Genomic DNA, 10890 nt, shown 5'->3' with positions numbered 1-10890 from the left:
CTCTCATCTCCCTGTTTCCAGGCACTGTTTTTAAAAGAGAAAGAGAGTTTATTGGAACTGGTTGATCCAAGGTTGGGCTCTAACTACAAGAAAGAAGAGGTTATGGTGATGATCAATGTAGCTCTCCTATGCACTAATGCTTCTGCAGCAATTAGGCCTGCCATGTCTTCAGTGGTGAGCATGCTTGAGGGCAGCACTATTGTTTCAGAGTTGGTTTCAGATCCAAGTGTCTCAAATAAGGAAATGAAAGAGGCAATGTGGGAGCATTTTCAACAAATTAAAGAACATAATATGCATGAGAGCCAAATAGAGAGTGTTTCTTCTAGATTGATACAGAGTACATCAATGGATGGCCCATGGACTGCTTCTACATCTGCCGTTGATCTATATCCAGTCAATTTAGATTCTACTTAGTTGGAGAAAAGACCTTAGAAAGTTGAAGGAGCTCGATATCTCAGTTTGGTCGCCAAAATAAATTTTAACGTTACAATTGTTAATTGTATATTTTTCATATTTATTTTACAGGTTTTCTCGGATTGCCGTTGGGAAAGAAAATGCATGATTACATATGTAACATCCAAACCTAGAAATTAGGTAAATCTAGTCTATATGAATCAAACTCATTAATGTGCTATTATTATTATGGGATAATGTTTTAGTTTCACGAAAACCCTAGCCACATCGGCATCATTTTCCCATTATTTGCATGTGATTTTTAGTCTTTTGCAATGTTTTAGTTCAAATCCAATTCTTTCAAACCTAACCCCAACACCTTGGCTCTGTGTGGAGGATTTCAATGAAATTTTGACCCTTTTGGAGAAGTGGGGAGTAGCAACTCGAGCAAGAAGACAGATGGTTGATTTCCAAGAAGCCCTTGAGGACTGTCAACTGTGTGATTTGGGTTTCAAAGGGCCAAAATATACATGGAATAATGGGAGAGATGGTGAAACTTTCACGAAGGATAGATTGGATAGAGCAGTTGCAAATACGGAATGGAGTTCAATGTTTGATGCAATGGACGTCACTGTATTGGCCAACCGAAGTTCGAATCATCACCCGATTCATATAGCTATCAATCAAGTGATAGGTCCTGAAGGGAGAAAGAATAAACAATTCTGCATGAAGGCCAGCTAGTGCGCAAGGGATGATTATAAGGAATTGGTTCAAAAAATGTGGAAAGAACAGATACCTCGAGGCAGCCCGTGGGAGAACATCACTGGAAAGCAAAGCCGTTGTCAAAAATCCACACAAGTTTGGGCGAAAAAAATAATCCATGCAACCGAGGCGTTGATTCAGTACAAAACCCGTGAATTATAAACCTTGCAATTGGAGGAAAGTGACACGAAAATGAGGGCTAAAAACGAACTAAAGGAAGAAATTAACGGGTTGATGGAGGTAGCGTGCAAAGGAGGGATGGTTGCGCAATGGAGAATGTAATACGAGATATTTCCATGCATGTGCTACACAGAGGAAGCGATGAAATAAGGTGAAGCAAATTCGGGATGAGACTGGGCACCTTTGTACTACACAAGAAGAGATAGAAGAAGCCTTTGTGAGATACTACAAGGGTTTATATACGTCAGCCAAGCCTCAAAACATGGAGAGATGCTCCTCGGCAATTGGCAACAAGATTACTGCTGAGATGAATGTTAGATTGGCAGCGACCTTTACAAAGGAGGAGGTGAAACATGCTTTGGACTAGATGGCCCTACTTAAAGCCCTAGGCCCGAACGGTTTTACAACAGACTTTTATCATAAACTTTGGCCCACGATTCGCCCGAAGGTATGTGAAGCTACTTTTTATTTTTTAAATTCATCACACATGGATGTTTCAATAAGTGCCACAAATATTGCTATGTAATGTATAAGATTATTTCGAAGGTGTTAGCCAACAGGCTCAAGATGGTTCTTCCCATGGTTATCTCCGCAAACCAAAGCGCCTTTGTCTCAGGGAGACTGATCACGAACAACATCTTAGCAGCTTATGAGACCCTGCACACTATGCATATGAGAATGTAGAGTAGGGTGGGCTTCATGGGTATCAAACTTGACATGAGCAACGTGTATGATAGAGTGGAGTGGGAGTTTCTGGAGGAAGTCATGGGCAAAATGGGCTTCTCGGACAGGTGGATCAAATTAATAATGGAATCCGTACGGTCTGTCACATACTCTGGAAAGACATTCTGTCTGTTTGTTTGTTTATATTTATTTATTTTTATCTATCATTTTGTGCGAAAAAAAAAGAAAAAAAAAGAAAAATTGTGCTATGTTGTTTTCAAGTTTGAGTTAAACTGTGACGGTGATTTGCATTTGATTAACTTGCTTAAAGGGTTGAACACATCATCATGTCATTAGGAGTCTGAGTCCTTTGACTTATTTTTGGGTAAACGAGATTTTACTTGTTTTGAGTTGGATTTTAATGAACACATTAGCATATATTCTATGAGGTATGATATTATTTGAGCTTAATCATGTTCATTTTTTAGATTTGTTGGATGATCCTATTGATGAATAACCTTGGCTTGCAAGATAAAATAAAAAAAATAAAAAATAAAAAGAGATCATTTTGAGTTTTTTCATTAAGTAATCGGACCTCTTGCCTCATTAAGCATTGAGTGTTAGCGTCAAAAGGTGTAAAGTTCAAGTTGATTGATGGTATGGCTAGCTTGGCTTTGTAGCCTTTTTGACTTGAGTTAATAAGCCCTTAGAGATATTCTACATCTAGTGTCCTAAAGCCATTTGATTTGGGAAACATTGGCCTAACACTTGTTACATGGGTCAATTAGAAAGCTTAAGGAAGCTAAGCATTGTATAGCCTATAAAAAAATAAAAAATAAAAATGCATATCTTGCCTTGGTTGTTTCATCTGATAGGAATTCTTACAAATTTTAAGAACTTGTTTTGAGTTTAAATTGAAAGCCCCATGATTGTATGCTAATTTCACTTTGCACTTTTTAGAATATATGATGTCTCGATTGTCCATTTATGAGTGATTTGATTCTGGATTTCCTTTTGACTGTAATGATGGTGTTTGTCTTTTTAAGCTTGCTCATGAATAAGAACCATAGTTTGTGTGAAACTTCATTGTTGTTAACAATATAGTACTTCAATGTTTGTGGGTATCATTCCTGTAATACTATCACGAGACTTCACTCGTCCACTAGGGATGCCTAGGGGTTTAAAAGGCTTGTTGCATAGCAAAATGTAGGTTTGGGGTTGTTTGATGTGTCCTAAATATTGCATATTTGGACCGCTTAATTTACATAAAAAACTTGTGCAAATTTTAATATACTCGCAAGTGCACGAATCGTTTACAATATAATGTTTTCCAAGTAAGAGGTCGAACCCACAGAGAATCGTGTTTTTTGAAAGAACAATTTATATCTAAACTAATTTAACCTTAACCTAGTTCCAATAAAGGTTTGAAAATTAAAAGACAAAATATAAACTAAATAAAATAAACGATAAAGGTATTAAGGTTTGAGAATTCACACTTACCGAATCATAACAACATATTTTCATGTTCATCAATTTTAATCTGAAGTTCTCACAATTAAAATCTTATATATGTTTTACTATGCTTTAAATAATTAATTAAAACCATCTCATATATCCATTCATTGCACAAATCACAAAAGGAATTCAATATCAATTAAATCATCAGATGTACCCGTAAATCACAAAAAATATCCAATTTTAATTGAAACACCAAATGTATTTATAGAACAAATCACAAGGGATATCCAATTTTTATGCAAATAAAATTAAGCAATCAATTATGTGAAATTATCTTAAATCATCAAATGTTTTCTTGAATCACAAAAGATATCCAAGAATCATTCCACACATTGAAAATAAGTAAAACAATTGAAATATAAAACCAAATAAAATCAGACAAATAAAGACTTACATGAAAGTATTGACGTTCTTTATTGGTGAGGTTTCATCATCAACCTTAGTTGAGAATTTTGCTCCACATAAAAGTAAAACCTAAACTAAAGAGAGAAAAGTTGTGGAATTTTGTTCTCTGGGATTATCTATTTTTCTTGAATGCATAGGTGTCTATTTATATGGCTTATGAGAGTCCTAGAAGCCCTAGTAAACCTAAATAATTTGGAGGTCTATCTCCCAGTCCAAATAGAAATCTGAAATCCCAATCTAGTTTGGAAAAAGAGTCTTGCCGCATTTTGACCGCGTGTGTGCGCTCGATCGCACTCGTGCATGCGTTCCTTCCTATGTGGCGTAGTGCTTGCGTGCTACTTCTATCTTGTGGTTGTGGGTGCGCTCGAGCGCAACCTAGCTGGGATCGAGCGCATAGGCTTTCGAGTGCAAGATGGTGCGCTCGATCCTACTTTGATTAGCTATTTTTCTCACTTTCTTCTCAACCTTTGCATTTTTTCCTTTAAAGTTGCAGTTTCTCTTCAACAACTTACAAAACACTAAAAACACAAAGCTAAAACAAAACATTAGATAACGACACAGCTAAATGATTAACTAATGTAAATTAAGGGGCCCATATATGCAATATTTAGCACTCATCATACTCCATGATTGTGAATGGGTAAGCAGTTGGTAAAATCAAGCCTACTAGAGGAATTAGGCAAGGTGACCCATTATCACCTTACCTATTCCTTTTATGTGCAGAGGCTCTCAGTTCTGTTCTTAGCAAGGCTGAAAGTATAAGGGTCATCACAGGCATGCCAACTTCAAAGAAGGGACCAAGATTGAGTCATCTATTTTTTACGGACGACAGCCTTTTGTTTTGCAAGGTTAACTCGGTAGAATGGCGACGACTCATCAAACTGTTGGAGGATTATGAAATAGCCTCAGGTCAAAAATTGAATGAGGAGAAGACGTCCATCTTTTTCTCTCGTAACACTAGTACGGAGAAAAGGGACGAGATTTCCAGATTATCGGGGTTAAATGCAACTCAATGCTATGAAAAATATTTGGGGTTACCAACTATGGTGGGAAGATCGAGGTACAAGGCCTTTAAGAGCATTAAAGATAAAGTCCGGAACCGGTTGAATGATTGGAAAGTCAAATTCATATCACAACCTGGGAAAGAGATATTGGTAAAGGCGGTAATTCAATCGATACCTATGTATTGCATGAGTGATTTTTTACTCCCCATTTCATTATGCAAGGAGATAAATGAGCTCATGCAATGCTTTTGGTGGGGACATAAGAAGATCAATGAGGTTTGGGTTTTAGAGACTTGGTTATGTTCAACAAAACTCTATTAATTAGCCAAACAATTTTGGATAGTTTTGAATGAGCCGGATTCATTGGTAGCCTCAATCATGCAAGCCAAATACTTCCCACACACAACCATCATGGATGCTAAGATAGGCTCCAAACCGTCACTAGCATGGAGAAGTATCCTTGCTTCCAAGGATCTAATTCAAAGTGGTGGCATTTGGAGGATAGGTGATGGACATGATGTACGGGTTTGGGGTGATAAATGGCTGCCCATTCCAACCTCCTTCTGTGTACAATCACTGAGAACCACTTATGCAGAAAACACGATAGTGTGTGAATTGATAGATGTAGACACAAGGCAATGCAAGGGACCTCTTATTTCTTCAATTTTTGTCCCGGATGAAGCGACAGCTATCCTCAACATACCATTGAATCCTTTTCTCCCAAAGGACCGATTAGTGTGGCGGGGAACGAAGAAAGGGATCTTTACTATACGGAGCGCCTATCATCTAGGCATCGAGAGGCAAGAACAGCAAAAACCAAGGTGCTCTGATGAAAGGGGGGATAAGAAGGAATGGAAAATATGCTGGAGCCTGAACGTGCCCAATGCAGTGAAAATGCATCTATGGAGGGCATGCCATAACTTACTCCCAATGAAGGTCAACCTCTTTCGCAGAGGAGTGGGTGATAGCAACAAATGCCCGGTGTGCCAAAGGGAAGAAGAAACAGTTGCCCATGTATGCTGGGATTGCCCATCAGCTAGAGACGTTTGGGGAGGATGCGGTGTCAAACTCCAAAAACTTATCAGTGGAGAACGAGAATTCTCACAGATTTTTAGTGAGGTATTTTCACGTTGTGAGAAGCATGATGTTGAGCTATTTACGGTAGTGGTTCGTCGAATATGGATGCGTAGAAACGAACTGGTGCATGGCGGCACTTTTACACGTCCAACTCAAATGCTGAAAGAAGCGGAAGTAGCTTGGCGGAATTCCAAAGGATTAACTCCAACACGGGGCAGCATAGCAGTGATGTAGGGGAGCAGGAACCGGTTAGATGGCAGCCACCACCAAGGGGTACCATTAGAATAAATTGGGATGCTGCATTGGATACGAGAGAGAAGACAAAAGGCCTGGGGATTGTTGCAATGGATGATAGAGGAGCTTTCATGGCAGCTTACAGTAACCATCATGCCATTGATGTGGACCCGATGGTAGCTGAAGCCCTAGCAGCTCTTCATGCAGTTATCTTTTGTCAAGACCAAGGTTATCAGACAGTAATTTTTGAAGGCGACGCCTTGCAGATTGTTAATGCAGTCAAGGGCGGAACCAGGATTTTGAGTGTGGGGGGACGAATTTTTTTTTTTTTTTCTAATTAAAAGGGTAGGCCAGAGAGACTAATTGTGGCTATCCTATTTGGGCGTGATCATAATAGCACCTACCGAATACATAGATACATATGGTAAGATATAATTTCATAGTAAATCACAAGTCATTTTTGTTAAAATTTTACTATAGTTACTTATTACCACTAACAAGTGAAAGAATGCCAAATAAATTAATGAATCTAAACCCATCAAATATTTAAGTTAATTGACAACAGTGAAAGCTAAAAACAAAGTCTTGCTGCAGATGAATACAAGGGAGTAAAAAATTAATTTGGGGGGACAAATTTCTAAATTTGGAGGGACAAATTTCTAAATTTAAGGAGCAAATATATAAAATATACCTACTTTAATAAAAATTTCAAAAACTTTGGGGGGACATTCGTCCCCCCACTGTTGTACATAGTTCCGCCCCTGAATGCAGTAAATGTGGAATCTCATTGTAACAGCATGTATGGCCACCTCGTGGATGACATTAAAAATGGTCTCCAAGGTCTGGGCCATGCACGCTTCAAACATGTACGACGGGCAGCAAACGCTGCGGCTCACAATCTAGCAGTAGGAGCTAGAACAGTAGAACCCATGTCACAGATACTATAAGGTGGAACTTCATCCCACCAAGTATCTGTGGTACTGTAAGGAGTGAGGAATTATCTCCCTCTCTTTGACTTTCGCTCAGTTGAGCTTGAATAATATTTCAGAATCTTCTTAAAAAAAAAAATTCAAATCCAATTTGCCAATATCTTTAATTAAGGCCCCAATTATGATTAAAAAAATATTACCAATTAAAAGATGGAAAGAATTAAATGTACAAGATATTGAGACTTTCGAGAGAGAAATGAAGAAAGATGGAAAGTCATAGAAAGAAAAGCTCCAATTAATTTATGGTCAAAGGGTTAGTCAATGCTCTTTAATTTTTTATTTATTTTTTGAACGGGAATCTTTCTAAATTCATTGATAAAGGATGAAGAGCATAAAATCTCTTACTGTCTTACATTACCGAGCATAAAGCTTTGATAAAACATAGCCAAATGCTATGAAATTACAAAGTCATAGAAACAATCATAAAATTATTATAATCAAATTCTATCTATGACATTAGTTTTCGCTAACCCATGTACAACTTTAGTTATGAAACAGTTCTGTCCTGAGTAGACTAAATCTAAGACATGGGTAGCCAAAATTTTCAAAACTTATTTTTTTACCGTGAGAGTTAATCTCCTACACCAATCTAATCATCCTAGGCCCAAAGGTCAGGAGTTAACTCAAGTCCTCAACCCAAAAGGCAGGACAAAAAGAAATAAATAAATAAATCAAAGAAAAAAACTAAAAACAACAAAACACTACTAGAAGCAGTAGCAGATGAGAATAGCATCGTAAACATCCCCGAGAAGACACGACTTGGTGCTTGAGATCCATGCATCTGCACGTGAGAAACACGCTCTGGCACGCGAGACTCCGTTGGATGATTGGCACAAACGCAATGGACAGCAGACAAGCTGGCTGAGACAAGTAGATCTGAGCATGAAGAACTCGATCTAAAAACTAGATCTAAAACAAAACCACCAAAATAGAGACTCAGAGAGACTACAGAGAAGACACTGAACACTTCTACTAGGGGAGGAAGAGGGACAAGGACATGGTCGTTCTTCCCTCCTCCATGTTTTTTCTCTTGGTGTCTCAAGCCCAGTAAGATACAAATTCATCGTCAATGCTCTTTAATTAAGGCCCCAACTATGAAAAAATAATAATAATTATGTTGAAAGATAGAAAGAATTCAATACGCATAATAATGAGACTTTAAAAAGTTTGCACTATTATCCCCTACTAGTATTTTCTGTATAAATTTTCAAAATATCATTTTTTTAAAAAAATAATAATAATTAAAGTAATTTTGTAATTTTTTAAAATTTACATGGGTATAAAAGATTATTTCACCCATTTTTTTGCCTAATTTAACCCCAAATTCTAATTGGATGGGTGATATTGCAAACTTTTTAAAATTTGATACACTAAATTGAGAGTTTTTTTAACTTTAAGGTTGTAATTGCAAAAAAGAGAAAAGTTCGGGGAGTTAATTGAAGAACTCTTCAATAAACTTGACACCGTCCAAAAAAAAAAAAAGAACATAATTTGAATATATTATTAATCAGATGAGTAATAATTAAGCTCGAGCAAAACTGGAACATTCAATATTTTGTTGGATTGTCCCTAGGGATTTAAGCGAGCAAAGCTGCTCTCGAGCGAGCTCGAGACTGGCTCGTCTAAACTCAATTCGTGCTCAATTCGATTATTAAATGAGCTGTTTGTAAACACAAATCCTAACTCGAATACTAAATGAAACAAACTCATATAAGCTCGCCTCGACTCGTATATATTTGTTAATATATATATAACAATATTTTATAAAATATAACATGTATTATATCATCTATAATTGTTTCATTCAGTGTATTTACATTGAGAAAGAGGAAGAGTGTCCCACCATGTATAATTGTTCATATGATTTTTAATATTAAATGTGAATAATTTTTTTTTTTTTTTCCAAATAGTTGCTCATGTGATTTTTTTGCTCCACTAATGAGTTATTTTCTAATTCATGGGAGAGTGTCCCACACTGGACGAGTATCTCCGTGCCAAAAGGATCCAACCTCCTCCCACACGTTCATCTACATGCCAAGAATCCAAGTCCAACCTTCAACATGGTCAAAGTGCCCAACACGGGTCAAAATCCCACTTTCCCTTGTGTTGTTTGTCCAGCCTTTTTATAAAACACAATGCAGACTTTTGTCCCACATCCCTAAAACCAAGCTCACACCCAACCTTACCTATCTATAAAAAGGAAGCACATAGAACATTTGAGATACAAGAGCTTGGTGGTTCCCTTGTTGCAGTAGCAGGTGAGGTGCAAGCTGGTGTTTTGAGCCATTTCAGTGAAAAAAAAAGTTTGTAAAAATAATAATTTAATATTTTGAACCCACGACAAGTTACAATGCAGGGTGAATTTTGGCTATGGAAGATGAAAAATATGTGAGACTAGGTTTTGATTGTAGTTGCAGATGCAGAAGGGATGAAAAAAAAAAAAAAAAAAAAAAAAAAAGGCACGTGGTTAATACTCGCATGAGTTTTTGAGTCTCTTGGTACCATATTAGAACTAATAATTAATCTAAATAGAGATAGAAAAGAGATGAAACACATAGATTTTTATGTAATTGTTGTCACAATTATCTACCTAGATTAATAGGCAAATAATTGGATGTTTTATCTGCAAGTGCACGAGGTCAACACAGTAGTATAGTGTGCAAATACGGGGTCATTCCCACGAGGATTGCTGAATTTTGTCTAAAATAAATTTCCAAAGTAAAATAAAACAAAAGATTGGTTTTGAGTTAATAATGATAAAAAGGTAGGGCTTTGATATCCACCACTAATTATATTTATATAATATGTCAATATGCCAATGTTTTGATCATGTTATGTATATCTAATGTTTGTCAACGTAAGGGCATGGGTGTATACTCTAACTCTTTTCTTTCCTAAAGGATTTAGCATGAGTGTATACTAAGTTGTTTTTTAGGAAAGCATATATTATGTGAAAATCGACAAACATATGAGGCCTAGGGCATGGGTGTATACTCCCGGTTCCCCATGTTGATTAACCCAAGAACCCGGTGTGGATTACTTTTGTTACTTATGTTAAACCCAAGATTCGATCATTCAAATTGATTTAACTAACTAGTTCATACCATATGCACATGTTGATCAGGCACACACATATAAGAAATTCATGAAAACATGAATTAATCAATTTAGATATCACAACAAGATCATCACAAAGGCGCCAATATTGAATATTAACTAAACATAACTAGGGCTTCAATCTAGCCCTACTAAATAAATTAGTTACACATAAGTTTGATGTTAAACATCTTCATAAAATAAGAGAAAGAAAAAGAATAAACCCGAAACTTGAACTTGAAGAGCTCCAATTCTTTTCCTTGCAAAGTGTCTTTTCCAGCTTCCCCTATTCTCACGGTTTAGAGGTTTATTTATAGGGCTTTAGAAGTCCTTGTTACACTAGTGAACCTAGAAAATTCGTAGGGTTTTAATCATATTACAAGTGGGACTTGGAAAACCCTAATATGGAAGGAAAGGGAGTCTGTCCGTAGCTTCTAGAATTCTCCAGCGCACAGGTTTGATCGATCACAGTGCGATCGATCCCAAGTCTCCTGCGATCGATCACACTACTAGAAACTCCAATTTTTCCAAAATTCTCTCTTTGAGCCCAAATCTTTCAGATTTACTTC

This window comes from Corylus avellana, chromosome ca3, assembly GCF_901000735.1.
Source record: "Corylus avellana chromosome ca3, CavTom2PMs-1.0".
In the NCBI taxonomy this organism is placed as follows: domain Eukaryota; kingdom Viridiplantae; phylum Streptophyta; class Magnoliopsida; order Fagales; family Betulaceae; genus Corylus; species Corylus avellana.
This window is presented reverse-complemented; position numbering follows the sequence as displayed.